At 46.2% G+C, this 27,753-nt stretch overlaps 14 non-coding genes across 14 annotated transcripts; all 14 read left to right on the forward strand.

The window, feature by feature from the left end:
* The first annotated feature begins 1,039 nt into the window (after positions 1–1,039).
* trnal-cag (transfer RNA leucine (anticodon CAG)) lies at positions 1,040–1,121 on the forward strand. The gene has a single exon. It is a non-coding gene; the product is annotated as a tRNA-Leu (tRNA).
* Positions 1,122–2,646: 1,525 nt separating this feature from the next.
* trnav-cac (transfer RNA valine (anticodon CAC)) lies at positions 2,647–2,719 on the forward strand. The gene has a single exon. It is a non-coding gene; the product is annotated as a tRNA-Val (tRNA).
* Positions 2,720–4,368: 1,649 nt separating this feature from the next.
* Positions 4,369–4,450, forward strand: trnal-cag (transfer RNA leucine (anticodon CAG)). Its single transcript has one exon. It is a non-coding gene; the product is annotated as a tRNA-Leu (tRNA).
* A 1,525-nt stretch (positions 4,451–5,975) lies between these two features.
* trnav-cac (transfer RNA valine (anticodon CAC)) lies at positions 5,976–6,048 on the forward strand. The gene has a single exon. It is a non-coding gene; the product is annotated as a tRNA-Val (tRNA).
* Positions 6,049–7,697: 1,649 nt separating this feature from the next.
* Positions 7,698–7,779, forward strand: trnal-cag (transfer RNA leucine (anticodon CAG)). Its single transcript has one exon. It is a non-coding gene; the product is annotated as a tRNA-Leu (tRNA).
* A 1,535-nt stretch (positions 7,780–9,314) lies between these two features.
* On the forward strand, positions 9,315–9,387 carry trnav-cac (transfer RNA valine (anticodon CAC)). Its single transcript has one exon. It is a non-coding gene; the product is annotated as a tRNA-Val (tRNA).
* A 1,649-nt stretch (positions 9,388–11,036) lies between these two features.
* trnal-cag (transfer RNA leucine (anticodon CAG)) lies at positions 11,037–11,118 on the forward strand. Its single transcript has one exon. It is a non-coding gene; the product is annotated as a tRNA-Leu (tRNA).
* Positions 11,119–12,643: 1,525 nt separating this feature from the next.
* trnav-cac (transfer RNA valine (anticodon CAC)) lies at positions 12,644–12,716 on the forward strand. The gene has a single exon. It is a non-coding gene; the product is annotated as a tRNA-Val (tRNA).
* Positions 12,717–14,365: 1,649 nt separating this feature from the next.
* On the forward strand, positions 14,366–14,447 carry trnal-cag (transfer RNA leucine (anticodon CAG)). The gene has a single exon. It is a non-coding gene; the product is annotated as a tRNA-Leu (tRNA).
* Positions 14,448–15,972: 1,525 nt separating this feature from the next.
* Positions 15,973–16,045, forward strand: trnav-cac (transfer RNA valine (anticodon CAC)). Its single transcript has one exon. It is a non-coding gene; the product is annotated as a tRNA-Val (tRNA).
* Positions 16,046–17,693: 1,648 nt separating this feature from the next.
* Positions 17,694–17,775, forward strand: trnal-cag (transfer RNA leucine (anticodon CAG)). The gene has a single exon. It is a non-coding gene; the product is annotated as a tRNA-Leu (tRNA).
* Positions 17,776–19,300: 1,525 nt separating this feature from the next.
* On the forward strand, positions 19,301–19,373 carry trnav-cac (transfer RNA valine (anticodon CAC)). The gene has a single exon. It is a non-coding gene; the product is annotated as a tRNA-Val (tRNA).
* Positions 19,374–22,431: 3,058 nt separating this feature from the next.
* On the forward strand, positions 22,432–22,504 carry trnav-cac (transfer RNA valine (anticodon CAC)). The gene has a single exon. It is a non-coding gene; the product is annotated as a tRNA-Val (tRNA).
* A 3,057-nt stretch (positions 22,505–25,561) lies between these two features.
* On the forward strand, positions 25,562–25,634 carry trnav-cac (transfer RNA valine (anticodon CAC)). The gene has a single exon. It is a non-coding gene; the product is annotated as a tRNA-Val (tRNA).
* Positions 25,635–27,753: the final 2,119 nt, after the last annotated feature.

Below are 27,753 nucleotides of genomic sequence, written 5' to 3' on the forward strand. Positions count from 1 at the left end.
GTTACAGAATGACATCGCATCCATTTGGTTTTCTTGAAATCACTGAGGAGCAGGAAAATGTAAACGGGGAAGTCGAGTGGGGAAGTCAGGCAGTTGCAGCTCTGGAGAAACTCCTTCTTTGTGACTCACTCAGCAACCAGACACGTGAAGGTGACTCAGAGGCGTGAGAGCTCTTCACATCGAGAACAAAAAGCAATCAAGGGCAGTTAGCACCTCTTCCGGAGTGGGGGTGGGGTGAGGTAATTACCTTTTGACTTTGTTACTATGTTGAGAAACTGCCTTTTAGATTGAGGTGAACAGAAAATGCATTTCTAATAAGCACCATGGAATTGAGCAAAATTTATTGAGTCGCTTCTTGTCGATTCCCACACAGGTTTCCAACTCAGTTGCTATCCATGTGGCTGATGTCCAGGAGTGAACATCTCTGCAGCAAATTGCACGGTTAGGGTAAAAGGCAAGGAAAGTGTCATCTCGAACTGGCCCCGAGGTCAGAGCATCCTCACAATGTAATCTGTCGTTCTCGAATAGGAATGAGACCTCCGGTTTTAGGGTGGAGTACATTGTTTGGGACTCTTTTTCTGCAAAACAGACACAGTGACTGAAATTACGCTGCACGGTATGATGTGGAACACGGCTTTGTGCATTTTCCCTGTAGTCCGGTGTGCTTTATGTTCCGTGTAAACGTGAAACTTGCCCTGTTTCAAGCAATGGGTGAAATCATTTAGCAAAGCAAGAATCGAAATTGCAGTAATGTCAAGCAGCTCGTGGTTATTTGACCAAATCATAACCGAACATATATTCTCACAGATACATTTGGAGCTGAAAGGAGTCTGAGAAGATAGACTCAGCTTACCATTGATTTTTGTCTGGATTGATGGGCTCTCATTATCTGCTGCGAAATTGATATTGTAGACGGGCACATCCCAGCAGCTGTGCGAGTCGGAGAGGGATCATGGAACCATTTTCATGTGACTTGGCATCTGTTGTTATGCAGGAGAGCACAGTTGGAAAGGCAAGAAAATGGTGCGCGCGGCCGGCTGGTAGTGTGGCCGAGCGGTCTAAGGCGCTGGATCCAGGTTCCAGTCTCGAAAGGGGCGTGGGTTCGAATCCCACCACTGCCATTTCTGCAGATCAACTCCAACGCTGCAGCCTTTTTGTTAAAATGCTGTTTCTGTCCCCACTGTATTGATGTTGAAAACAAAAGTAAAATGGCTTTGCTTCCCGGGGAATTAACTGTGGTGTGGGATAGTGCCGAATATTTCAAAGTGTCTCTGTCTGTCATGATCGTGTTCGCCTCCCGCGCAGAAAATCGCAAGCAGCTGTGCTGTTCCAGGCAAGTTGAGCTTGTACTGGAACCGAATGGAGACCGGTATTTCATCGCTGTTGTGAAACAAAGTCCTGGGGTGACTCGACTCGTCGTTATTTGGTTTTTCGGCCAATGGGAAAATCGTTCCAACGAATTTCGATGTGATATGTTGTTGAATTTCTCCCATTTCCTTCGTTTCCGTCCTGGAGACATCGGAAGGGAAAGGTAATCTAATCGAGACTGTGATTGGTGAAATTCACTTTTTATGGCCCATTCTTATTAGGTTCTTTCTTTCTCTCTTTTCAGTATTGTCTGGGAAGTGGTGGTTCCCTAAGGCTGCAGTATGTGTGAAAGAGTAGTTTGGAATTGTCCTGTTGTTAGTTGTGAGATTACTTTATAAATCATGCCCTCGGACTGTCTCACATTTAGCATTCATGCATCTCTGTGTCTGAAAATGCATTAGGTATGCCAGCTTTGTTTGTGTTCCGTGTTAAATGCTTTCTGTTTTGCGATTCGCTCAATACTTTACGAGTTAACAGCGTTTCTGAGGAAACTTCCAGCTGCAAAAGTCCTTAACTGAGGATCTGGGAAAATTTCACAGAGTATGGTCAGTCGGAGCAAAAGTAAGGAAGTCGTTCCTTTCTGCAGTGTTTCGCAATACTACCTTTCCCGTGAGCATCGAACACAGTAAAGGATTGTGCCACAGACTGCGACGGAAAGCTCCGCTAAAAAGTAATCCTTTAAAGCAGGTGTAAGCAACACAACGTTATTGGGGGACACCGCGTGGAAACAGATACTTCGGTGTATCTCGTCCATGCTCAGCACATAGCCAAATATAAACAAGTCCGGTTCCCCAGTATTTGGCCCCAAACCCTCTCAACCCATCCTATCCAGAAACTCATGCAATTTTCTGAGCCTCCTCCGCTTCCTCTGGGAGCTCATTCCATCCACGCACAACCTTCTGTGTGGGAAATGTGCCTCAGGTCCTTTGTCAATTTCAGCCCACTCACCTTAAACCTATGCTCTCGAGTTTTCAACTCACCCCAACTTGGGTAAAACACGTAAATACTCAGTTTCCAACCCTTCCATTAGATCATGTCGCAGTCGTTACGCTGCAGGGAAAGTCGTCCCAGCCTAGTCGACCTCGCCCTACGGTCCAAACATTGACCACATCCTTGTCTATATTTTATCATCAATTTCACGTGTCTTTTTTTTATGTTTTGAAGATGTCAATTACGCTGGACAACAACGAGCTATTGGAAACAGAAAGGTGAAACGAAGAATGGCTTCAACTTTCAGTGCTGGATGCCCCTGAGCTGCCGGATGGGCGGCTGCGGCTTGTTTCTGTAGTGTAGTGGTCATCACGTTCGCCTCACACGCGAAAGGTCCCCAGTTCGAAACTGGGCAGAAACTGCTTTGTTCTTCATCGGCAGCCTTTTACATGGACAAGAACGGTGCTTTCTTGCTTGCTTTCCCATCTGCAAACCTGCCTTCGAAGTTGCTTGAACAAATCTGCTCGCGTAGTGAAATGTAATGCAATTCCATTTAATGACTGTGCAAAGAATTGTAAAGTTTTTATCCAAACTGGTTCTGATCATATGCAATTCTGTTTGAGAGTGTAGTTACCCCCTTCTGATTCTTCTACGAAAAGCAGTACCGCATTTGCATTCCTTGCGCAGGCGGCCCGGTTCAAAGACAGGGAAGAAGCTGATGCGCTGGTGTCACAGTGCACCACGGATTCCTGAACTTGTCTGTCTGTCAAATGTACCCCAAAGGCGTCTGTGAAAGGCCTCGTTTGGAAGCTGTCTGTCGTTATTCAACGTACGAGAATTGGCACCAGAGGTCCTGAATCATGTTTTGGAGCAGTTCGCACTTGAGTGGCTCTTTCAATCAGCAACAGCAATGAAAGAAATTACACTCTCAGAGGAACCTCTGGACCTGTGCTTTCATGGTGTCGCTAGTATTAAGGTGCGCCCCGAGACCTAAGCCACGTTGGAACTGAAACGGAGGAATCGACAGAGAGGTTACAGAATGACATCGCATCCATTTGGTTTTCTTGAAATCACTGGGGAGCAGGAAAATGTAAACGGCGAAGTCGAGTGGGGAAGTCAGGCAGTTGCAGCTCTGGAGAAACTCCTTCTTTGTGACTCACTCAGCAACCAGACACGTGAAGGTGACTCAGAGGCGTGAGAGCTCTTCACATCGAGAACAAAAAGCAATCAAGGGCAGTTAGCACTTCTTCCGGAGTGGGGGTGGGGTGAGGTAATTACCTTTTGACTTTGTTACTATGTTGAGAAACTGCCTTTTAGATTGAGGTGAACAGAAAATGCATTTCTAATAAGCACCATGGAATTGAGCAAAATTTATTGAGTCGCTTCTCGTCGATTCCCACACAGGTTTCCAACTCAGTTGCTATCCATGTGGCTGATGTCCAGGAGTGAACATCTCTGCAGCAAATTGCACGGTTAGGGTAAAAGGCAAGGAAAGTGTCATCTCGAACTGGCTCCGAGGTCAGAGCATCCTCACAATGTAATCTGTCGTTCTCGAATAGGAATGCGACCTCCGGTTTTAGGGTGGAGTACATTGTTTGGGACTCTTTTTCTGCAAAACAGACAGAGTGACTGAAATTACGCTGCACGGTATGATGTGGAACACGGCTTTGTGCATTTTCCCTGTAGTCCGGTGTGCTTCATGTTCCGCGTAAACGTGAAACTTGCCCTGTTTCAAGCAATGGGTGAAATAATTTAGCAAAGCAAGAATCGAAATTGCAGTAATGTCAAGCAGCTCGTGGTTATTTGACCAAATCATAACCGAACATATATTCTCACAGATACATTTGGAGCTGAAAGGAGTCTGAGAAGATAGACTCAGCTTACCATTGATTTTTGTCTGGATTGATGGGCTCTCATTATCTGCTGCGAAATTGATATTGTAGACGGGCACATCCCAGCAGCTGTGCGAGTCGGAGAGGGATCATGGAACCATTTTCATGTGACTTGGCATCTGTTGTTATGCAGGAGAGCACAGTTGGAAACGCAAGAAAATGGTGCGCGCGGCCGGCTGGTAGTGTGGCCGAGCGGTCTAAGGCGCTGGATCCAGGTTCCAGTCTCGAAAGGGGCGTGGGTTCGAATCCCACCACTGCCATTTCTGCAGATCAACTCCAACGCTGCAGCCTTTTTGTTAAAATGCTGTTTCTGTCCCCACTGTATTGATGTTGAAAACAAAAGTAAAATGGCTTTGCTTCCCGGGGAATTAACTGTGGTGTGGGATAGTGCCGAATATTTCAAAGTGTCTCTGTCTGTCATGATCGTGTTCGCCTCCCGCGCAGAAAATCGCAAGCAGCTGTGCTGTTCCAGGCAAGTTGAGCTTGTACTGGAACCGAATGGAGACCGGTATTTCATCGCTGTTGTGAAACAAAGTCCTGGGGTGACTCGACTCGTCGTTATTTGGTTTTTCGGCCAATGGGAAAATCGTTCCAACGAATTTCGATGTGATATGTTGTTGAATTTCTCCCATTTCCTTCGTTTCCGTCCTGGAGACATCGGAAGGGAAAGGTAATCTAATCGAGACTGTGATTGGTGAAATTCACTTTTTATGGCCCATTCTTATTAGGTTCTTTCTTTCTCTCTTTTCAGTATTGTCTGGGAAGTGGTGGTTCCCTAAGGCTGCAGTATGTGTGAAAGAGTAGTTTGGAATTGTCCTGTTGTTAGTTGTGAGATTACTTTATAAATCATGCCCTCGGACTGTCTCACATTTAGCATTCATGCATCTCTGTGTCTGAAAATGCATTAGGTATGCCAGCTTTGTTTGTGTTCCGTGTTAAATGCTTTCTGTTTTGCGATTCGCTCAATACTTTACGAGTTAACAGCGTTTCTGAGGAAACTTCCAGCTGCAAAAGTCCTTAACTGAGGATCTGGGAAAATTTCACAGAGTATGGTCAGTCGGAGCAAAAGTAAGGAAGTCGTTCCTTTCTGCAGTGTTTCGCAATACTACCTTTCCCGTGAGCATCGAACACAGTAAAGGATTGTGCCACAGACTGCGACGGAAAGCTCCGCTAAAAAGTAATCCTTTAAAGCAGGTGTAAGCAACACAACGTTATTGGGGGACACCACGTGGAAACAGATACTTCGGTGTATCTCGTCCATGCTCAGCACATAGCCAAATATAAACAAGTCCGGTTCCCCAGTATTTGGCCCCAAACCCTCTCAACCCATCCTATCCAGAAACTCATGCAATTTTCTGAGCCTCCTCCGCTTCCTCTGGGAGCTCATTCCATCCACGCACAACCTTCTGTGTGGGAAATGTGCCTCAGGTCCTTTGTCAATTTCAGCCCACTCACCTTAAACCTATGCTCTCGAGTTTTCAACTCACCCCAACTTGGGTAAAACACGTAAATACTCAGTTTCCAACCCTTCCATTAGATCATGTCGCAGTCGTTACGCTGCAGGGAAAGTCGTCCCAGCCTAGTCGACCTCGCCCTACGGTCCAAACATTGACCACATCCTTGTCTATATTTTATCATCAATTTCACGTGTCTTTTTTTTATGTTTTGAAGATGTCAATTACGCTGGACAACAACGAGCTATTGGAAACAGAAAGGTGAAACGAAGAATGGCTTCAACTTTCAGTGCTGGATGCCCCTGAGCTGCCGGATGGGCGGCTGCGGCTTGTTTCTGTAGTGTAGTGGTCATCACGTTCGCCTCACACGCGAAAGGTCCCCAGTTCGAAACTGGGCAGAAACTGCTTTGTTCTTCATCGGCAGCCTTTTACATGGACAAGAACGGTGCTTTCTTGCTTGCTTTCCCATCTGCAAACCTGCCTTCGAAGTTGCTTGAACAAATCTGCTCGCGTAGTGAAATGTAATGCAATTCCATTTAATGACTGTGCAAAGAATTGTAAAGTTTTTATCCAAACTGGTTCTGATCATATGCAATTCTGTTTGAGAGTGTAGTTACCCCCTTCTGATTCTTCTACGAAAAGCAGTACCGCATTTGCATTCCTTGCGCAGGCGGCCCGGTTCAAAGACAGGGAAGAAGCTGATGCGCTGGTGTCACAGTGCACCACGGATTCCTGAACTTGTCTGTCTGTTAAATGTACCCCAAAGGCGTCTGTGAAAGGCCTCGTTTGGAAGCTGTCTGTCGTTATTCAACGTACGAGAATTGGCACCAGAGGTCCTGAATCATGTTTTGGAGCAGTTCGCACTTGAGTGGCTCTTTCAATCAGCAACAGCAATGAAAGAAATTACACTCTCAGAGGAACCTCTGGACCTGTGCTTTCATGGTGTCGCTAGTATTAAGGTGCGCCCCGAGACCTAAGCCACGTTGGAACTGAAACGGAGGAATCGACAGAGAGGTTACAGAATGACATCGCATCCATTTGGTTTTCTTGAAATCACTGGGGAGCAGGAAAATGTAAACGGCGAAGTCGAGTGGGGAAGTCAGGCAGTTGCAGCTCTGGAGAAACTCCTTCTTTGTGACTCACTCAGCAACCAGACACGTGAAGGTGACTCAGAGGCGTGAGAGCTCTTCACATCGAGAACAAAAAGCAATCAAGGGCAGTTAGCACTTCTTCCGGCGTGGGGGTGGGGTGAGGTAATTACCTTTTGACTTTGTTACTATGTTGAGAAACTGCCTTTTAGATTGAGGTGAACAGAAAATGCATTTCTAATAAGCACCATGGAATTGAGCAAAATTTATTGAGTCGCTTCTCGTCGATTCCCACACAGGTTTCCAACTCAGTTGCTATCCATGTGGCTGATGTCCAGGAGTGAACATCTCTGCAGCAAATTGCACGGTTAGGGTAAAAGGCAAGGAAAGTGTCATCTCGAACTGGCTCCGAGGTCAGAGCATCCTCACAATGTAATCTGTCGTTCTCGAATAGGAATGCGACCTCCGGTTTTAGGGTGGAGTACATTGTTTGGGACTCTTTTTCTGCAAAACAGACAGAGTGACTGAAATTACGCTGCACGGTATGATGTGGAACACGGCTTTGTGCATTTTCCCTGTAGTCCGGTGTGCTTCATGTTCCGCGTAAACGTGAAACTTGCCCTGTTTCAAGCAATGGGTGAAATCATTTAGCAAAGCAAGAATCGAAATTGCAGTAATGTCAAGCAGCTCGTGGTTATTTGACCAAATCATAACCGAACATATATTCTCACAGATACATTTGGAGCTGAAAGGAGTCTGAGAAGATAGACTCAGCTTACCATTGATTTTTGTCTGGATTGATGGGCTCTCATTATCTGCTGCGAAATTGATATTGTAGACGGGCACATCCCAGCAGCTGTGCGAGTCGGAGAGGGATCATGGAACCATTTTCATGTGACTTGGCATCTGTTGTTATGCAGGAGAGCACAGTTGGAAACGCAAGAAAATGGTGCGCGCGGCCGGCTGGTAGTGTGGCCGAGCGGTCTAATGCGCTGGATCCAGGTTCCAGTCTCGAAAGGGGCGTGGGTTCGAATCCCACCACTGCCATTTCTGCAGATCAACTCCAACGCTGCAGCTTTTTTGTTAAAATGCTGTTTCTGTCCCCACTGTATTGACGTTGAAAACAAAAGTAAAATGGCTTTGCTTCCCGGGGAATTAACTGTGGTGTGGGATAGTGCCGAATATTTCAAAGTGTCTCTGTCTGTCATGATCGTGTTCGCCTCCCGCGCAGAAAATCGCAAGCAGCTCTACTGTTGCTTTCTGTTCCAGGCAAGTTGAGCTTGTACTGGAACCGAATGGAGACCGGTATTTCATCGCTGTTGTGAAACAAAGTCCTGGGGTGACTCGAATCGTCGTTATTTGGTTTTTCGGCCAATGGGAAAATCGTTCCAACGAATTTCGATGTGATATGTTGTTGAATTTCTCCCATTTCCTTCGTTTCCGTCCTGGAGACATCGGAAGGGAAAGGTAATCTAATCGAGACTGTGATTGGTGAAATTCACTTTTTATGGCCCATTCTTATTAGGTTCTTTCTTTCTCTCTTTTCAGTATTGTCTGGGAAGTGGTGGTTCCCTAAGGCTGCAGTATGTGTGAAAGAGTAGTTTGGAATTGTCCTGTTGTTAGTTGTGAGATTACTTTATAAATCATGCCCTCGGACTGTCTCACATTTAGCATTCATGCATCTCTGTGTCTGAAAATGCATTAGGTATGCCAGCTTTGTTTGTGTTCCGTGTTAAATGCTTTCTGTTTTGCGATTCGCTCAATACTTTACGAGTTAACAGCGTTTCTGAGGAAACTTCCAGCTGCAAAATTCCTTAACTGAGGATCTGGGAAAATTTCACAGAGTATGGTCAGTCGGAGCAAAAGTAAGGAAGTCGTTCCTTTCTGCAGTGTTTCGCAACACTACCTTTCCCGTGAGCATCGAACACAGTAAAGGATTGTGCCACAGACTGCGACGGCAAGCTCCGCTAAAAAGTAATCCTTTAAAGCAGGTGTAAGCAACACAACGTTTTTGGGGGACACCGCGTGGAAACAGATACTTCGGTGTATCTCGTCCATGCTCAGCACATAGCCAAATATAAACAAGTCCGGTTCCCCAGTATTTGGCCCCAAACCCTCTCAACCCATCCTATCCAGAAACTCATGCAATTTTCTGAGCCTCCTCCGCTTCCTCTGGGAGCTCATTCCATACACGCACAACCTTCTGTGTGGGAAATGTGCCTCAGGTCCTTTGTCAATTTCAGCCCACTCACCTTAAACCTCTGCTCTCGAGTTTTCAACTCACCCCAACTTGGGTAAAACACGTAAATACTCAGTTTCCAACCCTTCCATTAGATCATGTCGCAGTCGTTACGCTGCAGGGAAAGTCGTCCCAGCCTAGTCGACCTCGCCCTACGGTCCAAACATTGACCACATCCTTGTCTATATTTTATCATCAATTTCACGTGTCTTTTTTTTATGTTTTGAAGATGTCAATTACGCTGGACAACAACGAGCTATTGGAAACAGAAAGGTGAAACGAAGAATGGCTTCAACTTTCAGTGCTGGATGCCCCTGAGCTGCCGGATGGGCGGCTGCGGCTTGTTTCTGTAGTGTAGTGGTCATCACGTTCGCCTCACACGCGAAAGGTCCCCAGTTCGAAACTGGGCAGAAACTGCTTTGTTGTTCATCGGCAGCCTTTTACATGGACAAGAACGGTGCTTTCTTGCTTGCTTTCCCATCTGCAAACCTGCCTTCGAAGTTGCTTGAACAAATCTGCTCGCGTAGTGAAATGTAATGCAATTCCATTTAATGACTGTGCAAAGAATTGTAAAGTTTTTATCCAAACTGGTTCTGATCATATGCAATTCTGTTTGAGAGTGTAGTTACCCCCTTCTGATTCTTCTACGAAAAGCAGTACCGCATTTGCATTCCTTGCGCAGGCGGCTCGGTTCAAAGACAGGGAAGAAGCTGATGCGCTGGTGTCACAGTGCACCACGGATTCCTGAACTTGTCTGTCTGTTAAATGTACCCCAAAGGCGTCTCTGAAAGGCCTCGTTTGGAAGCTGTCTGTCGTTATTCAACGTACGAGAATTGGCACCAGAGGTCCTGAATCATGTTTTGGAGCAGTTCGCACTTGAGTGGCTCTTTCAATCAGCAACAGCAATGAAAGAAATTACACTCTCAGAGGAACCTCTGGACCTGTGCTTTCATGGTGTCGCTAGTATTAAGGTGCGCCCCGAGACCTAAGCCACGTTGGAACTGAAACGGAGGAATCGACAGAGAGGTTACAGAATGACATCGCATCCATTTGGTTTTCTTGAAATCACTGAGGAGCAGGAAAATGTAAACGGCGAAGTCGAGTGGGGAAGTCAGGCAGTTGCAGCTCTGGAGAAACTCCTTCTTTGTGACTCACTCAGCAACCAGACACGTGAAGGTGACTCAGAGGCGTGAGAGCTCTTCACATCGAGAACAAAAAGCAATCAAGGGCAGTTAGCACCTCTTCCGGAGTGGGGGTGGGGTGAGGTAATTACCTTTTGACTTTGTTACTATGTTGAGAAACTGCCTTTTAGATTGAGGTGAACAGAAAATGCATTTCTAATAAGCACCATGGAATTGAGCAAAATTTATTGAGTCGCTTCTCGTCGATTCCCACACAGGTTTCCAACTCAGTTGCTATCCATGTGGCTGATGTCCAGGAGTGAACATCTCTGCAGCAAATTGCACGGTTAGGGTAAAAGGCAAGGAAAGTGTCATCTCGAACTGGCTCCGAGGTCAGAGCATCCTCACAATGTAATCTGTCGTTCTCGAATAGGAATGAGACCTCCGGTTTTAGGGTGGAGTACATTGTTTGGGACTCTTTTTCTGCAAAACAGACACAGTGACTGAAATTACGCTGCACGGTATGATGTGGAACACGGCTTTGTGCATTTTCCCTGTAGTCCGGTGTGCTTCATGTTCCGCGTAAACGTGAAACTTGCCCTGTTTCAAGCAATGGGTGAAATCATTTAGCAAAGCAAGAATCGAAATTGCAGTAATGTCAAGCAGCTCGTGGTTATTTGACCAAATCATAACCGAACATATATTCTCACAGATACATTTGGAGCTGAAAGGAGTCTGAGAAGATAGACTCAGCTTACCATTGATTTTTGTCTGGATTGATGGGCTCTCATTATCTGCTGCGAAATTGATATTGTAGACGGGCACATCCCAGCAGCTGTGCGAGTCGGAGAGGGATCATGGAACCATTTTCATGTGACTTGGCATCTGTTGTTATGCAGGAGAGCACAGTTGGAAACGCAAGAAAATGGTGCGCGCGGCCGGCTGGTAGTGTGGCCGAGCGGTCTAAGGCGCTGGATCCAGGTTCCAGTCTCGAAAGGGGCGTGGGTTCGAATCCCACCACTGCCATTTCTGCAGATCAACTCCAACGCTGCAGCCTTTTTGTTAAAATGCTGTTTCTGTCCCCACTGTATTGATGTTGAAAACAAAAGTAAAATGGCTTTGCTTCCCGGGGAATTAACTGTGGTGTGGGATAGTGCCGAATATTTCAAAGTGTCTCTGTCTGTCATGATCGTGTTCGCCTCCCGCGCAGAAAATCGCAAGCAGCTGTGCTGTTCCAGGCAAGTTGAGCTTGTACTGGAACCGAATGGAGACCGGTATTTCATCGCTGTTGTGAAACAAAGTCCTGGGGTGACTCGACTCGTCGTTATTTGGTTTTTCGGCCAATGGGAAAATCGTTCCAACGAATTTCGATGTGATATGTTGTTGAATTTCTCCCATTTCCTTTGTTTCCGTCCTGGAGACATCGGAAGGGAAAGGTAATCTAATCGAGACTGTGATTGGTGAAATTCACTTTTTATGGCCCATTCTTATTAGGTTCTTTCTTTCTCTCTTTTCAGTATTGTCTGGGAAGTGGTGGTTCCCTAAGGCTGCAGTATGTGTGAAAGAGTAGTTTGGAATTGTCCTGTTGTTAGTTGTGAGATTACTTTATAAATCATGCCCTCGGACTGTCTCACATTTAGCATTCATGCATCTCTGTGTCTGAAAATGCATTAGGTATGCCAGCTTTGTTTGTGTTCCGTGTTAAATGCTTTCTGTTTTGCGATTCGCTCAATACTTTACGAGTTAACAGCGTTTCTGAGGAAACTTCCAGCTGCAAAAGTCCTTAACTGAGGATCTGGGAAAATTTCACAGAGTATGGTCAGTCGGAGCAAAAGTAAGGAAGTCGTTCCTTTCTGCAGTGTTTCGCAATACTACCTTTCCCGTGAGCATCGAACACAGTAAAGGATTGTGCCACAGACTGCGACGGCAAGCTCCGCTAAAAAGTAATCCTTTAAAGCAGGTGTAAGCAACACAACGTTATTGGGGGACACCGCGTGGAAACAGATACTTCGGTGTATCTCGTCCATGCTCAGCACATAGCCAAATATAAACAAGTCCGGTTCCCCAGTATTTGGCCCCAAACCCTCTCAACCCATCCTATCCAGAAACTCATGCAATTTTCTGAGCCTCCTCCGCTTCCTCTGGGAGCTCATTCCATACACGCACAACCTTCTGTGTGGGAAATGTGCCTCAGGTCCTTTGTCAATTTCAGCCCACTCACCTTAAACCTATGCTCTCGAGTTTTCAACTCACCCCAACTTGGGTAAAACACGTAAATACTCAGTTTCCAACCCTTCCATTAGATCATGTCGCAGTCGTTACGCTGCAGGGAAAGTCGTCCCAGCCTAGTCGACCTCGCCCTACGGTCCAAACATTGACCACATCCTTGTCTATATTTTATCATCAATTTCACGTGTCTTTTTTTTATGTTTTGAAGATGTCAATTACGCTGGACAACAACGAGCTATTGGAAACAGAAAGGTGAAACGAAGAATGGCTTCAACTTTCAGTGCTGGATGCCCCTCAGCTGCCGGACGGGCGGCTGCGGCTTGTTTCTGTAGTGTAGTGGTCATCACGTTCGCCTCACACGCGAAAGGTCCCCAGTTCGAAACTGGGCAGAAACTGCTTTGTTCTTCATCGGCAGCCTTTTACATGGACAAGAACGGTGCTTTCTTGCTTGCTTTCCCATCTGCAAACCTGCCTTCGAAGTTGCTTGAACAAATCTGCTCGCGTAGTGAAATGTAATGCAATTCCATTTAATGACTGTGCAAAGAATTGTAAAGTTTTTATCCAAACTGGTTCTGATCATATGCAATTCTGTTTGAGAGTGTAGTTACCCCCTTCTGATTCTTCTACGAAAAGCAGTACCGCATTTGCATTCCTTGCGCAGGCGGCTCGGTTCAAAGACAGGGAAGAAGCTGATGCGCTGGTGTCACAGTGCACCACGGATTCCTGAACTTGTCTGTCTGTTAAATGTACCCCAAAGGCGTCTCTGAAAGGCCTCGTTTGGAAGCTGTCTGTCGTTATTCAACGTACGAGAATTGGCACCAGAGGTCCTGAATCATGTTTTGGAGCAGTTCGCACTTGAGTGGCTCTTTCAATCAGCAACAGCAATGAAAGAAATTACACTCTCAGAGGAACCTCTGGACCTGTGCTTTCATGGTGTCGCTAGTATTAAGGTGCGCCCCGAGACCTAAGCCACGTTGGAACTGAAACGGAGGAATCGACAGAGAGGTTACAGAATGACATCGCATCCATTTGGTTTTCTTGAAATCACTGAGGAGCAGGAAAATGTAAAATGGGAAGTCGAGTGGGGAAGTCAGGCAGTTGCAGCTCTGGAGAAACTCCTTCTTTGTGACTCACTCAGCAACCAGACACGTGAAGGTGACTCAGAGGCGTGAGAGCTCTTCACATCGAGAACAAAAAGCAATCAAGGGCAGTTAGCACCTCTTCCGGAGTGGGGGTGGGGTGAGGTAATTACCTTTTGACTTTGTTACTATGTTGAGAAACTGCCTTTTAGATTGAGGTGAACAGAAAATGCATTTCTAATAAGCACCATGGAATTGAGCAAAATTTATTGAGTCGCTTCTCGTCGATTCCCACACAGGTTTCCAACTCAGTTGCTATCCATGTGGCTGATGTCCAGGAGTGAACATCTCTGCAGCAAATTGCACGGTTAGGGTAAAAGGCAAGGAAAGTGTCATCTCGAACTGGCTCCGAGGTCAGAGCATCGTCACAATGGGATCTGTCGTTCTCGAATAGGAATGCGACCTCCGGTTTTAGGGTGGAGTACATTGTTTGGGACTCTTTTTCTGCAAAACAGACAGAGTAACTGAAATTACGCTGCACGGTATGATGTGGAACACGGCTTTGTGCATTTTCCCTGTAGTCCGGTGTGCTTCATGTTCCGCGTAAACGTGAAACTTGCCCTGTTTCAAGCAATGGGTGAAATCATTTAGCAAAGCAAGAATCGAAATTGCAGTAATGTCAAGCAGCTCGTGGTTATTTGACCAAATCATAACCGAACATATATTCTCACAGATACATTTGGAGCTGAAAGGAGTCTGAGAAGATAGACTCAGCTTACCATTGATTTTTGTCTGGATTGATGGGCTCTCATTATCTGCTGCGAAATTGATATTGTAGACGGGCACATCCCAGCAGCTGTGCGAGTCGGAGAGGGATCATGGAACCATTTTCATGTGACTTGGCATCTGTTGTTATGCAGGAGAGCACAGTTGGAAACGCAAGAAAATGGTGCGCGCGGCCGGCTGGTAGTGTGGCCGAGCGGTCTAAGGCGCTGGATCCAGGTTCCAGTCTCGAAAGGGGCGTGGGTTCGAATCCCACCACTGCCATTTCTGCAGATCAACTCCAACGCTGCAGCCTTTTTGTTAAAATGCTGTTTCTGTCCCCACTGTATTGATGTTGAAAACAAAAGTAAAATGGCTTTGCTTCCCGGGGAATTAACTGTGGTGTGGGATAGTGCCGAATATTTCAAAGTGTCTCTGTCTGTCATGATCGTGTTCGCCTCCCGCGCAGAAAATCGCAAGCAGCTGTGCTGTTCCAGGCAAGTTGAGCTTGTACTGGAACCGAATGGAGACCGGTATTTCATCGCTGTTGTGAAACAAAGTCCTGGGGTGACTCGAATCGTCGTTATTTGGTTTTTCGGCCAATGGGAAAATCGTTCCAACGAATTTCGATGTGATATGTTGTTGAATTTCTCCCATTTCCTTTGTTTCCGTCCTGGAGACATCGGAAGGGAAAGGTAATCTAATCGAGACTGTGATTGGTGAAATTCACTTTTTATGGCCCATTCTTATTAGGTTCTTTCTTTCTCTCTTTTCAGTATTGTCTGGGAAGTGGTGGTTCCCTAAGGCTGCAGTATGTGTGAAAGAGTAGTTTGGAATTGTCCTGTTGTTAGTTGTGAGATTACTTTATAAATCATGCCCTCGGACTGTCTCACATTTAGCATTCATGCATCTCTGTGTCTGAAAATGCATTAGGTATGCCAGCTTTGTTTGTGTTCCGTGTTAAATGCTTTCTGTTTTGCGATTCGCTCAATACTTTACGAGTTAACAGCGTTTCTGAGGAAACTTCCAGCTGCAAAAGTCCTTAACTGAGGATCTGGGAAAATTTCACAGAGTATGGTCAGTCGGAGCAAAAGTAAGGAAGTCGTTCCTTTCTGCAGTGTTTCGCAATACTACCTTTCCCGTGAGCATCGAACACAGTAAAGGATTGTGCCACAGACTGCGACGGCAAGCTCCGCTAAAAAGTAATCCTTTAAAGCAGGTGTAAGCAACACAACGTTATTGGGGGACACCGCGTGGAAACAGATACTTCGGTGTATCTCGTCCATGCTCAGCACATAGCCAAATATAAACAAGTCCGGTTCCCCAGTATTTGGCCCCAAACCCTCTCAACCCATCCTATCCAGAAACTCATGCAATTTTCTGAGCCTCCTCCGCTTCCTCTGGGAGCTCATTCCATACACGCACAACCTTCTGTGTGGGAAATGTGCCTCAGGTCCTTTGTCAATTTCAGCCCACTCACCTTAAACCTATGCTCTCGAGTTTTCAACTCACCCCAACTTGGGTAAAACACGTAAATACTCAGTTTCCAACCCTTCCATTAGATCATGTCGCAGTCGTTACGCTGCAGGGAAAGTCGTCCCAGCCTAGTCGACCTCGCCCTACGGTCCAAACATTGACCACATCCTTGTCTATATTTTATCATCAATTTCACGTGTCTTTTTTTTATGTTTTGAAGATGTCAATTACGCTGGACAACAACGAGCTATTGGAAACAGAAAGGTGAAACGAAGAATGGCTTCAACTTTCAGTGCTGGATGCCCCTGAGCTGCCGGACGGGCGGCTGCGGCTTGTTTCTGTAGTGTAGTGGTCATCACGTTCGCTTCACACGCGAAAGGTCCCCAGTTCGAAACTGGGCAGAAACTGCTTTGTTCTTCATCGGCAGCCTTTTACATGGACAAGAACGGGCTTTCTTGCTTGCTTGCCCATCTGCAAACCTGCCTTCGAAGTTGCTTGAACAAATCTGCTCGCGTAGTGAAATGTAATGCAATTCCATTTAATGACTGTGCAAAGAATTGTAAAGTTTTTATCCAAACTGGTTCTGATCATATGCAATTCTGTTTGAGAGTGTAGTTACCCCCTTCTGATTCTTCTACGAAAAGCAGTACCGCATTTGCATTCCTTGCGCAGGCGGCTCGGTTCAAAGACAGGGAAGAAGCTGATGCGCTGGTGTCACAGTGCACCACGGATTCCTGAACTTGTCTGTCTGTTAAATGTACCCCAAAGGCGTCTGTGAAAGGCCTCGTTTGGAAGCTGTCTGTCGTTATTCAACGTACGAGAATTGGCACCAGAGGTCCTGAATCATGTTTTGGAGCAGTTCGCACTTGAGTGGCTCTTTCAATCAGCAACAGCAATGAAAGAAATTACACTCTCAGAGGAACCTCTGGACCTGTGCTTTCATGGTGTCGCTAGTATTAAGGTGCGCCCCGAGACCTAAGCCACGTTGGAACTGAAACGGAGGAATCGACAGAGAGGTTACAGAATGACATCGCATCCATTTGGTTTTCTTGAAATCACTGAGGAGCAGGAAAATGTAAACGGGGAAGTCGAGTGGGGAAGTCAGGCAGTTGCAGCTCTGGAGAAACTCCTTCTTTGTGACTCACTCAGCAACCAGACACGTGAAGGTGACTCAGAGGCGTGAGAGCTCTTCACATCGAGAACAAAAAGCAATCAAGGGCAGTTAGCACCTCTTCCGGAGTGGGGGTGGGGTGAGGTAATTACCTTTTGACTTTGTTACTATGTTGAGAAACTGCCTTTTAGATTGAGGTGAACAGAAAATGCATTTCTAATAAGCACCATGGAATTGAGCAAAATTTATTGAGTCGCTTCTCGTCGATTCCCACACAGGTTTCCAACTCAGTTGCTATCCATGTGGCTGATGTCCAGGAGTGAACATCTCTGCAGCAAATTGCACGGTTAGGGTAAAAGGCAAGGAAAGTGTCATCTCGAACTGGCTCCGAGGTCAGAGCATCGTCACAATGGGATCTGTCGTTCTCGAATAGGAATGCGACCTCCGGTTTTAGGGTGGAGTACATTGTTTGGGACTCTTTTTCTGCAAAACAGACAGAGTGACTGAAATTACGCTGCACGGTATGATGTGGAACACGGCTTTGTGCATTTTCCCTGTAGTCCGGTGTGCTTCATGTTCCGCGTAAACGTGAAACTTGCCCTGTTTCAAGCAATGGGTGAAATCATTTAGCAAAGCAAGAATCGAAATTGCAGTAATGTCAAGCAGCTCGTGGTTATTTGACCAAATCATAACCGAACATATATTCTCACAGATACATTTGGAGCTGAAAGGAGTCTGAGAAGATAGACTCAGCTTACCATTGATTTTTGTCTGGATTGATGGGCTCTCATTATCTGCTGCGAAATTGATATTGTAGACGGGCACATCCCAGCAGCTGTGCGAGTCGGAGAGGGATCATGGAACCATTTTCATGTGACTTGGCATCTGTTGTTATGCAGGAGAGCACAGTTGGAAACGCAAGAAAATGGTGCGCGCGGCCGGCTGGTAGTGTGGCCGAGCGGTCTAAGGCGCTGGATCCAGGTTCCAGTCTCGAAAGGGGCGTGGGTTCGAATCCCACCACTGCCATTTCTGCAGATCAACTCCAACGCTGCAGCTTTTTTGTTAAAATGCTGTTTCTGTCCCCACTGTATTGACGTTGAAAACAAAAGTAAAATGGCTTTGCTTCCCGGGGAATTAACTGTGGTGTGGGATAGTGCCGAATATTTCAAAGTGTCTCTGTCTGTCATGATCGTGTTCGCCTCCCGCGCAGAAAATCGCAAGCAGCTGTGCTGTTCCAGGCAAGTTGAGCTTGTACTGGAACCGAATGGAGACCGGTATTTCATCGCTGTTGTGAAACAAAGTCCTGGGGTGACTCGACTCGTCGTTATTTGGTTTTTCGGCCAATGGGAAAATCGTTCCAACGAATTTCGATGTGATATGTTGTTGAATTTCTCCCATTTCCTTCGTTTCCGTCCTGGAGACATCGGAAGGGAAAGGTAATCTAATCGAGACTGTGATTGGTGAAATTCACTTTTTATGGCCCATTCTTATTAGGTTCTTTCTTTCTCTCTTTTCAGTATTGTCTGGGAAGTGGTGGTTCCCTAAGGCTGCAGTATGTGTGAAAGAGTAGTTTGGAATTGTCCTGTTGTTAGTTGTGAGATTACTTTATAAATCATGCCCTCGGACTGTCTCACATTTAGCATTCATGCATCTCTGTGTCTGAAAATGCATTAGGTATGCCAGCTTTGTTTGTGTTCCGTGTTAAATGCTTTCTGTTTTGCGATTCGCTCAATCCTTTACGAGTTAACAGCGTTTCAGAGGAAACTTCCAGCTGCAAAAGTCCTTAACTGAGGATCTGGGAAAATTTCACAGAGTATGGTCAGTCGGAGCAAAAGTAAGGAAGTCGTTCCTTTCTGCAGTGTTTCGCAATACTACCTTTCCCGTGAGCATCGAACACAGTAAAGGATTGTGCCACAGACTGCGACGGCAAGCTCCGCTAAAAAGTAATCCTTTAAAGCAGGTGTAAGCAACACAACGTTTTTGGGGGACACCGCGTGGAAACAGATACTTCGGTGTATCTCGTCCATGCTCAGCACATAGCCAAATATAAACAAGTCCGGTTCCCCAGTATTTGGCCCCAAACCCTCTCAACCCATCCTATCCAGAAACTCATGCAATTTTCTGAGCCTCCTCCGCTTCCTCTGGTAGCTCATTCCATACACGCACAACCTTCTGTGTGGGAAATGTGCCTCAGGTCCTTTGTCAATTTCAGCCCACTCACCTTAAACCTATGCTCTCGAGTTTTCAACTCACCCCAACTTGGGTAAAACACGTAAATACTCAGTTTCCAACCCTTCCATTAGATCATGTCGCAGTCGTTACGCTGCAGGGAAAGTCGTCCCAGCCTAGTCCACCTCGCCCTACGGTCCAAACATTGACCACATCCTTGTCTATGTTTTATCATCAATTTCACGTGTCTTTTTTTTATGTTTTGAAGATGTCAATTACGCTGGACAACAACGAGCTATTGGAAACAGAAAGGTGAAACGAAGAATGGCTTCAACTTTCAGTGCTGGATGCCCCTGAGCTGCCGGGCGGGCGGCTGCGGCTTGTTTCTGTAGTGTAGTGGTCATCACGTTCGCCTCACACGCGAAAGGTCCCCAGTTCGAAACTGGGCAGAAACTGCTTTGTTCTTCAACGGCAGCCTTTTACATAGGCAAGAACGGTGCTTTCTTGCTTGCTTTCCATTCTGCAAACCTGCCTTCGAAGTTGCTTGAACAAATCTGCTCGCGTAGTGAAATGTAATGCAATTCCATTTAATGACTGTGCAAAGAAATGTAAAGATTTTATCCAAACTGGTTCTGATCATATGCAATTCTGTTTGAGAGTGTAGTTACCCCCTTCTGATTCTTCTACGAAAAGCAGTACCGCATTTGCATTCCTTGCGCAGGCGGCTCGGTTCAAAGACAGGGAAGAAGCTGATGCGCTGGTGTCACAATGCACCACGGATTCCTGAACTTGTCTGTCTGTTAAATGTCCCCCAAAGGCGTCTCTGAAAGGCCTCGTTTGGAAGCTGTCTGTCGTTATTCAACGTACGAGAATTAGTACCAGAGGTCCTGAATCATGTTTTGGAGCAGTTCGCACTTGAGTGGCTCTTTCAATCAGCAACAGCAATGAAAGAAATTACACTCTCAGAGGAACCTCTGGACCTGTGCTTTCATGGTGTCGCTAGTATTAAGGTGCGCCCCGAGACCTAAGCCACGTTGAAACTGAAACGGAGGAATCGACAGAGAGGTTACAGAATGACATCGCATCCATTTGGTTTTCTTGAAATCACTGAGGAGCAGGAAAATGTAAACGGGGAAGTCGAGTGGGGAAGTCAGGCAGTTGCAGCTCTGGAGAAACTCCTTCTTTGTGACTCACTCAGCAACCAGACACGTGAAGGTGACTCAGAGGCGTGAGAGCTCTTCACATCGAGAACAAAAAGCAATCAAGGGCTGTTAGCACCTCTTCCGGAGTGGGGGTGGGATGAGGTAATTACCTTTTGACTTTGTTACTATGTTGAGAAACTGCCTTTTAGATTGAGGTGAACAGAATCTGCATTTCTAATAAGCACCATGGAATTGAGCAAAATTTATTGAGTCGCTTCTCGTCGATTCCCACACAGGTTTCCAACTCAGTTGCTATCCATGTGGCTGATGTCCAGGAGTGAACATCTCTGCAGCAAATTGCACGGTTAGGGTAAAAGGCAAGGAAAGTGTCATCTCGAACTGGCCCCGAGGTCAGAGCATCCTCACAATGTAATCTGTCGTTCTCGAATAGGAATGCGACCTCCGGTTTTAGGGTGGAGTACATTGTTTGGGACTCTTTTTCTGCAAAACAGACACAGTGACTGAAATTACGCTGCACGGTATGATGTGGAACACGGCTTTGTGCATTTTCCCTGTAGTCCGGTGTGCTTTATGTTCCGTGTAAACGTGAAACTTGCCCTGTTTCAAGCAATGGGTGAAATCATTTAGCAAAGCAAGAATCGAAATTGCAGTAATGTCAAGCAGCTCGTGGTTATTTGACCAAATCATAACCGAACATATATTCTCACAGATACATTTGGAGCTGAAAGGAGTCTGAGAAGATAGACTCAGCTTACCATTGATTTTTGTCTGGATTGATGGGCTCTCATTATCTGCTGCGAAATTGATATTGTAGACGGGCACATCCCAGCAGCTGTGCGAGTCGGAGAGGGATCATGGAACCATTTTCATGTGACTTGGCATCTGTTGTTATGCAGGAGAGCACAGTTGGAAACGCAAGAAAATGGTGCGCGCGGCCGGCTGGTGGTGTGGCCGAGCGGTCTAAGGCGCTGGATCCAGGTTCCAGTCTCGAAAGGGGCGTGGGTTCGGATCCCACCACTGCCATTTCTGCAGATCAACTCCAACGCTGCAGCTTGTTAAAATGCTGTTTCTGTCCCCACTGTATTGATGTTGAAAACAAAAGTAAAATGGCTTTGCTTCCCGGGGAAATAACTGTGGTGTGGGATAGTGCCGAATATTTCAAAGTGTCTCTGTCTGTCATGATCGTGTTCGCCTCCCGCGCAGAAAATCGCAAGCAGCTGTGCTGTTCCAGGCAAGTTGAGCTTGTACTGGAACCGAATGGAGACCGGTATTTCATCGCTGTTGTGAAACAAAGTCCCTGGGTGACTCGACTCGTCGTTATTTGGTTTTTCGGCCAATGGGAAAATCGTTCCAACGAATTTCGATGTGATATGTTGTTGAATTTCTCCCATTTGTGAGATTACTTTATAAATCATGCCCTCGGACTGTCTCACATTTAGCATTCATGCATCTCTGTGTCTGAAAATGCATTAGGTATGCCAGCTTTGTTTGTGTTCCGTGTTAAATGCTTTCTGTTTTGCGATTCGCTCAATCCTTTACGAGTTAACAGCGTTTCAGAGGAAACTTCCAGCTGCAAAAGTCCTTAACTGAGGATCTGGGAAAATTTCACAGAGTATGGTCAGTCGGAGCAAAAGTAAGGAAGTCGTTCCTTTCTGCAGTGTTTCGCAATACTACCTTTCCCGTGAGCATCGAACACAGTAAAGGATTGTGCCACAGACTGCGACGGCAAGCTCCGCTAAAAAGTAATCCTTTAAAGCAGGTGTAAGCAACACAACGTTTTTGGGGGACACCGCGTGGAAACAGATACTTCGGTGTATCTCGTCCATGCTCAGCACATAGCCAAATATAAACAAGTCCGGTTCCCCAGTATTTGGCCCCAAACCCTCTCAACCCATCCTATCCAGAAACTCATGCAATTTTCTGAGCCTCCTCCGCTTCCTCTGGTAGCTCATTCCATACACGCACAACCTTCTGTGTGGGAAATGTGCCTCAGGTCCTTTGTCAATTTCAGCCCACTCACCTTAAACCTCTGCTCTCGAGTTTTCAACTCACCCCAACTTGGGTAAAACACGTAAATACTCAGTTTCCAACCCTTCCATTAGATCATGTCGCAGTCGTTACGCTGCAGGGAAAGTCGTCCCAGCCTAGTCGACCTCGCCCTACGGACCAAACATTGACCACATCCTTGTCTATATTTTATCATCAATTTCACGTGTCTTTTTTTTATGTTTTGAAGATGTCAATTACGCTGGACAACAACGGGCTATTGGAAACAGAAAGGTGAAACGAAGAATGGCTTCAACTTTCAGTGCTGGATGCCCCTGAGCTGCCGGACGGCCGGCTGCGGCTTGTTTCTGTAGTGTAGTGGTCATCACATTCGCCTCACACGCGAAAGGTCCCCAGTTCGAAACTGGGCAGAAACTGCTTTGTTCTTCAAAGGCAGCCTTTTACATGGGCAAGAACGGTGCTTTCTTGCTTGCTTTCCCATCTGCAAACCTGCCTTCGAAGTTGATGAACAAATCTGCTCGCGTAGTGAAATGTAATGCAATTCCATTTAATGACTGTGCAAAGAAATGTAAAGATTTTATCCAAACTGGTTCTGATCATATGCAATTCTGTTTGAGAGTGTAGTTACCCCCTTCTGATTCTTCTACGAAAAGCAGTACCGCATTTGCTTTCCTTGCGCAGGCGGCTCGGTTCAAAGACAGGGAAGAAGCTGATGCGCTGGTGTCACAGTGCACCACGGATTCCTGAACTTGTCTGTCTGTTAAATGTACCCCAAAGGCGTCTCTGAAAGGCCTCGTTTGGAAGCTGTCTGTCGTTATTCAACGTACGAGAATTGGGACCAGAGGTCCTGAATCATGTTTTGGAGCAGTTCGCACTTGAGTGGCTCTTTCAATCAGCAACAGCAATGAAAGAAATTACACTCTCAGAGGAACCTCTGGACCTGTGCTTTCATGGTGTCGCTAGTATTAAGGTGCGCCCCGAGACCTAAGCCACGTTGAAACTGAAACGGAGGAATCGACAGAGAGGTTACAGAATGACATCGCATCCATTTGGTTTTCTTGAAATCACTGAGGAGCAGGAAAATGTAAACGGGGAAGTCGAGTGGGGAAGTCAGGCAGTTGCAGCTCTGGAGAAACTCCTTCTTTGTGACTCACTCAGCAACCAGACACGTGAAGGTGACTCAGAGGCGTGAGAGCTCTTCACATCGAGAACAAAAAGCAATCAAGGGCAGTTAGCACCTCTTCCGGAGTGGGGGTGGGATGAGGTAATTACCTTTTGACTTTGTTACTATGTTGAGAAACTGCCTTTTAGATTGAGGTGAACAGAATCTGCATTTCTAATAAGCACCATGGAATTGAGCAAAATTTATTGAGTCGCTTCTCGTCGATTCCCACACAGGTTTCCAACTCAGTTGCTATCCATGTGGCTGATGTCCAGGAGTGAACATCTCTGCAGCAAATTGCACGGTTAGGGTAAAAGGCAAGGAAAGTGTCATCTCGAACTGGCTCCGAGGTCAGAGCATCGTCACAATGGGATCTGTCGTTCTCGAATAGGAATGCGACCTCCGGTTTTAGGGTGGAGTACATTGTTTGGGACTCTTTTTCTGCAAAACAGACACAGTGACTGAAATTACGCTGCACGGTATGATGTGGAACACGGCTTTGTGCATTTTCCCTGTAGTCCGGTGTGCTTTATGTTCCGTGTAAACGTGAAACTTGCCCTGTTTCAAGCAATGGGTGAAATCATTTAGCAAAGCAAGAATCGAAATTGCAGTAATGTCAAGCAGCTCGTGGTTATTTGACCAAATCATAACCGAACATATATTCTCACAGATACATTTGGAGCTGAAAGGAGTCTGAGAAGATAGACTCAGCTTACCATTGATTTTTGTCTGGATTGATGGGCTCTCATTATCTGCTGCGAAATTGATATTGTAGACGGGCACATCCCAGCAGCTGTGCGAGTCGGAGAGGGATCATGGAACCATTTTCATGTGACTTGGCATCTGTTGTTATGCAGGAGAGCACAGTTGGAAACGCAAGAAAATGGTGCGCGCGGCCGGCTGGTGGTGTGGCCGAGCGGTCTAAGGCGCTGGATCCAGGTTCCAGTCTCGAAAGGGGCGTGGGTTCGGATCCCACCACTGCCATTTCTGCAGATCAACTCCAACGCTGCAGCTTGTTAAAATGCTGTTTCTGTCCCCACTGTATTGATGTTGAAAACAAAAGTAAAATGGCTTTGCTTCCCGGGGAAATAACTGTGGTGTGGGATAGTGCCGAATATTTCAAAGTGTCTCTGTCTGTCATGATCGTGTTCGCCTCCCGCGCAGAAAATCGCAAGCAGCTGTGCTGTTCCAGGCAAGTTGAGCTTGTACTGGAACCGAATGGAGACCGGTATTTCATCGCTGTTGTGAAACAAAGTCCCTGGGTGACTCGACTCGTCGTTATTTGGTTTTTCGGCCAATGGGAAAATCGTTCCAACGAATTTCGATGTGATATGTTGTTGAATTTCTCCCATTTGTGAGATTACTTTATAAATCATGCCCTCGGACTGTCTCACATTTAGCATTCATGCATCTCTGTGTCTGAAAATGCATTAGGTATGCCAGCTTTGTTTGTGTTCCGTGTTAAATGCTTTCTGTTTTGCGATTCGCTCAATCCTTTACGAGTTAACAGCGTTTCAGAGGAAACTTCCAGCTGCAAAAGTCCTTAACTGAGGATCTGGGAAAATTTCACAGAGTATGGTCAGTCGGAGCAAAAGTAAGGAAGTCGTTCCTTTCTGCAGTGTTTCGCAATACTACCTTTCCCGTGAGCATCGAACACAGTAAAGGATTGTGCCACAGACTGCGACGGCAAGCTCCGCTAAAAAGTAATCCTTTAAAGCAGGTGTAAGCAACACAACGTTTTTGGGGGACACCGCGTGGAAACAGATACTTCGGTGTATCTCGTCCATGCTCAGCACATAGCCAAATATAAACAAGTCCGGTTCCCCAGTATTTGGCCCCAAACCCTCTCAACCCATCCTATCCAGAAACTCATGCAATTTTCTGAGCCTCCTCCGCTTCCTCTGGTAGCTCATTCCATACACGCACAACCTTCTGTGTGGGAAATGTGCCTCAGGTCCTTTGTCAATTTCAGCCCACTCACCTTAAACCTATGCTCTCGAGTTTTCAACTCACCCCAACTTGGGTAAAACACGTAAATACTCAGTTTCCAACCCTTCCATTAGATCATGTCGCAGTCGTTACGCTGCAGGGAAAGTCGTCCCAGCCTAGTCGACCTCGCCCTACGGACCAAACATTGACCACATCCTTGTCTATATTTTATCATCAATTTCACGTGTCTTTTTTTTATATTTTGAAGATGTCAATTACGCTGGACAACAACGGGCTATTGGAAACAGAAAGGTGAAACGAAGAATGGCTTCAACTTTCAGTGCTGGATGCCCCTGAGCTGCCGGACGGCCGGCTGCGGCTTGTTTCTGTAGTGTAGTGGTCATCACATTCGCCTCACACGCGAAAGGTCCCCAGTTCGAAACTGGGCAGAAACTGCTTTGTTCTTCAAAGGCAGCCTTTTACATGGGCAAGAACGGTGCTTTCTTGCTTGCTTTCCCATCTGCAAACCTGCCTTCGAAGTTGATGAACAAATCTGCTCGCGTAGTGAAATGTAATGCAATTCCATTTAATGACTGTGCAAAGAAATGTAAAGATTTTATCCAAACTGGTTCTGATCATATGCAATTCTGTTTGAGAGTGTAGTTACCCCCTTCTGATTCTTCTACGAAAAGCAGTACCGCATTTGCTTTCCTTGCGCAGGCGGCCCGGTTCAAAGACAGGGAAGAAGCTGATGTGCTGGTGTCACAGTGCACCACGGATTCCTGAACTTGTCTGTCTGTCAAATGTACCCCAAAGGCGTCTCTGAAAGGCCTCGTTTGGAAGCTGTCTGTCGTTATTCAACGTACGAGAATTAGTACCAGAGGTCCTGAATCATGTTTTGGAGCAGTTCGCACTGGAGTGGCTCTTTCAATCAGCAACAGCAATGAAAGAAATTACACTCTCAGAGGAACCTCTGGACCTGTGCTTTCATGGTGTCGCTAGTATTAAGGTGCGCCCCGAGACCTAAGCCACGTTGAAACTGAAACGGAGGAATCGACAGAGAGGTTACAGAATGACATCGCATCCATTTGGTTTTCTTGAAATCACTGAGGAGCAGGAAAATGTAAACGGGGAAGTCGAGTGGGGAAGTCAGGCAGTTGCAGCTCTGGAGAAACTCCTTCTTTGTGACTCACTCAGCAACCAGACACGTGAAGGTGACTCAGAGGCGTGAGAGCTCTTCACATCGAGAACAAAAAGCAATCAAGGGCAGTTAGCACCTCTTCCGGAGTGGGGGTGGGATGAGGTAATTACCTTTTGACTTTGTTACTATGTTGAGAAACTGCCTTTTAGATTGAGGTGAACAGAATCTGCATTTCTAATAAGCACCATGGAATTGAGCAAAATTTATTGAGTCGCTTCTCGTCGATTCCCACACAGGTTTCCAACTCAGTTGCTATCCATGTTTCTGATGTCCAGGAGTGAACATCTCTGCAGCAAATTGCACGGTTAGGGTAAAAGGCAAGGAAAGTGTCATCTCGAACTGGCTCCGAGGTCAGAGCATCGTCACAATGGGATCTGTCGTTCTCGAATAGGAATGCGACCTCCGGTTTTAGGGTGGAGTACATTGTTTGGGACTCTTTTTCTGCAAAACAGACACAGTGACTGAAATTACGCTGCACGGTATGATGTGGAACACGGCTTTGTGCATTTTCCCTGTAGTCCGGTGTGCTTTATGTTCCGTGTAAACGTGAAACTTGCCCTGTTTCAAGCAATGGGTGAAATCATTTAGCAAAGCAAGAATCGAAATTGCAGTAATGTCAAGCAGCTCGTGGTTATTTGACCAAATCATAACCGAACATATATTCTCACAGATACATTTGGAGCTGAAAGGAGTCTGAGAAGATAGACTCAGCTTACCATTGATTTTTGTCTGGATTGATGGGCTCTCATTATCTGCTGCGAAATTGATATTGTAGACGGGCACATCCCAGCAGCTGTGCGAGTCGGAGAGGGATCATGGAACCATTTTCATGTGACTTGGCATCTGTTGTTATGCAGGAGAGCACAGTTGGAAACGCAAGAAAATGGTGCGCGCGGCCGGCTGGTGGTGTGGCCGAGCGGTCTAAGGCGCTGGATCCAGGTTCCAGTCTCGAAAGGGGCGTGGGTTCGGATCCCACCACTGCCATTTCTGCAGATCAACTCCAACGCTGCAGCTTGTTAAAATGCTGTTTCTGTCCCCACTGTATTGATGTTGAAAACAAAAGTAAAATGGCTTTGCTTCCCGGGGAAATAACTGTGGTGTGGGATAGTGCCGAATATTTCAAAGTGTCTCTGTCTGTCATGATCGTGTTCGCCTCCCGCGCAGAAAATCGCAAGCAGCTGTGCTGTTCCAGGCAAGTTGAGCTTGTACTGGAACCGAATGGAGACCGGTATTTCATCGCTGTTGTGAAACAAAGTCCCTGGGTGACTCGACTCGTCGTTATTTGGTTTTTCGGCCAATGGGAAAATCGTTCCAACGAATTTCGATGTGATATGTTGTTGAATTTCTCCCATTTGTGAGATTACTTTATAAAT

Source organism: Chiloscyllium punctatum, unplaced genomic scaffold, assembly GCF_047496795.1.
Source record: "Chiloscyllium punctatum isolate Juve2018m unplaced genomic scaffold, sChiPun1.3 scaffold_127, whole genome shotgun sequence".
Taxonomy (NCBI): Eukaryota; Metazoa; Chordata; class Chondrichthyes; order Orectolobiformes; family Hemiscylliidae; genus Chiloscyllium; species Chiloscyllium punctatum.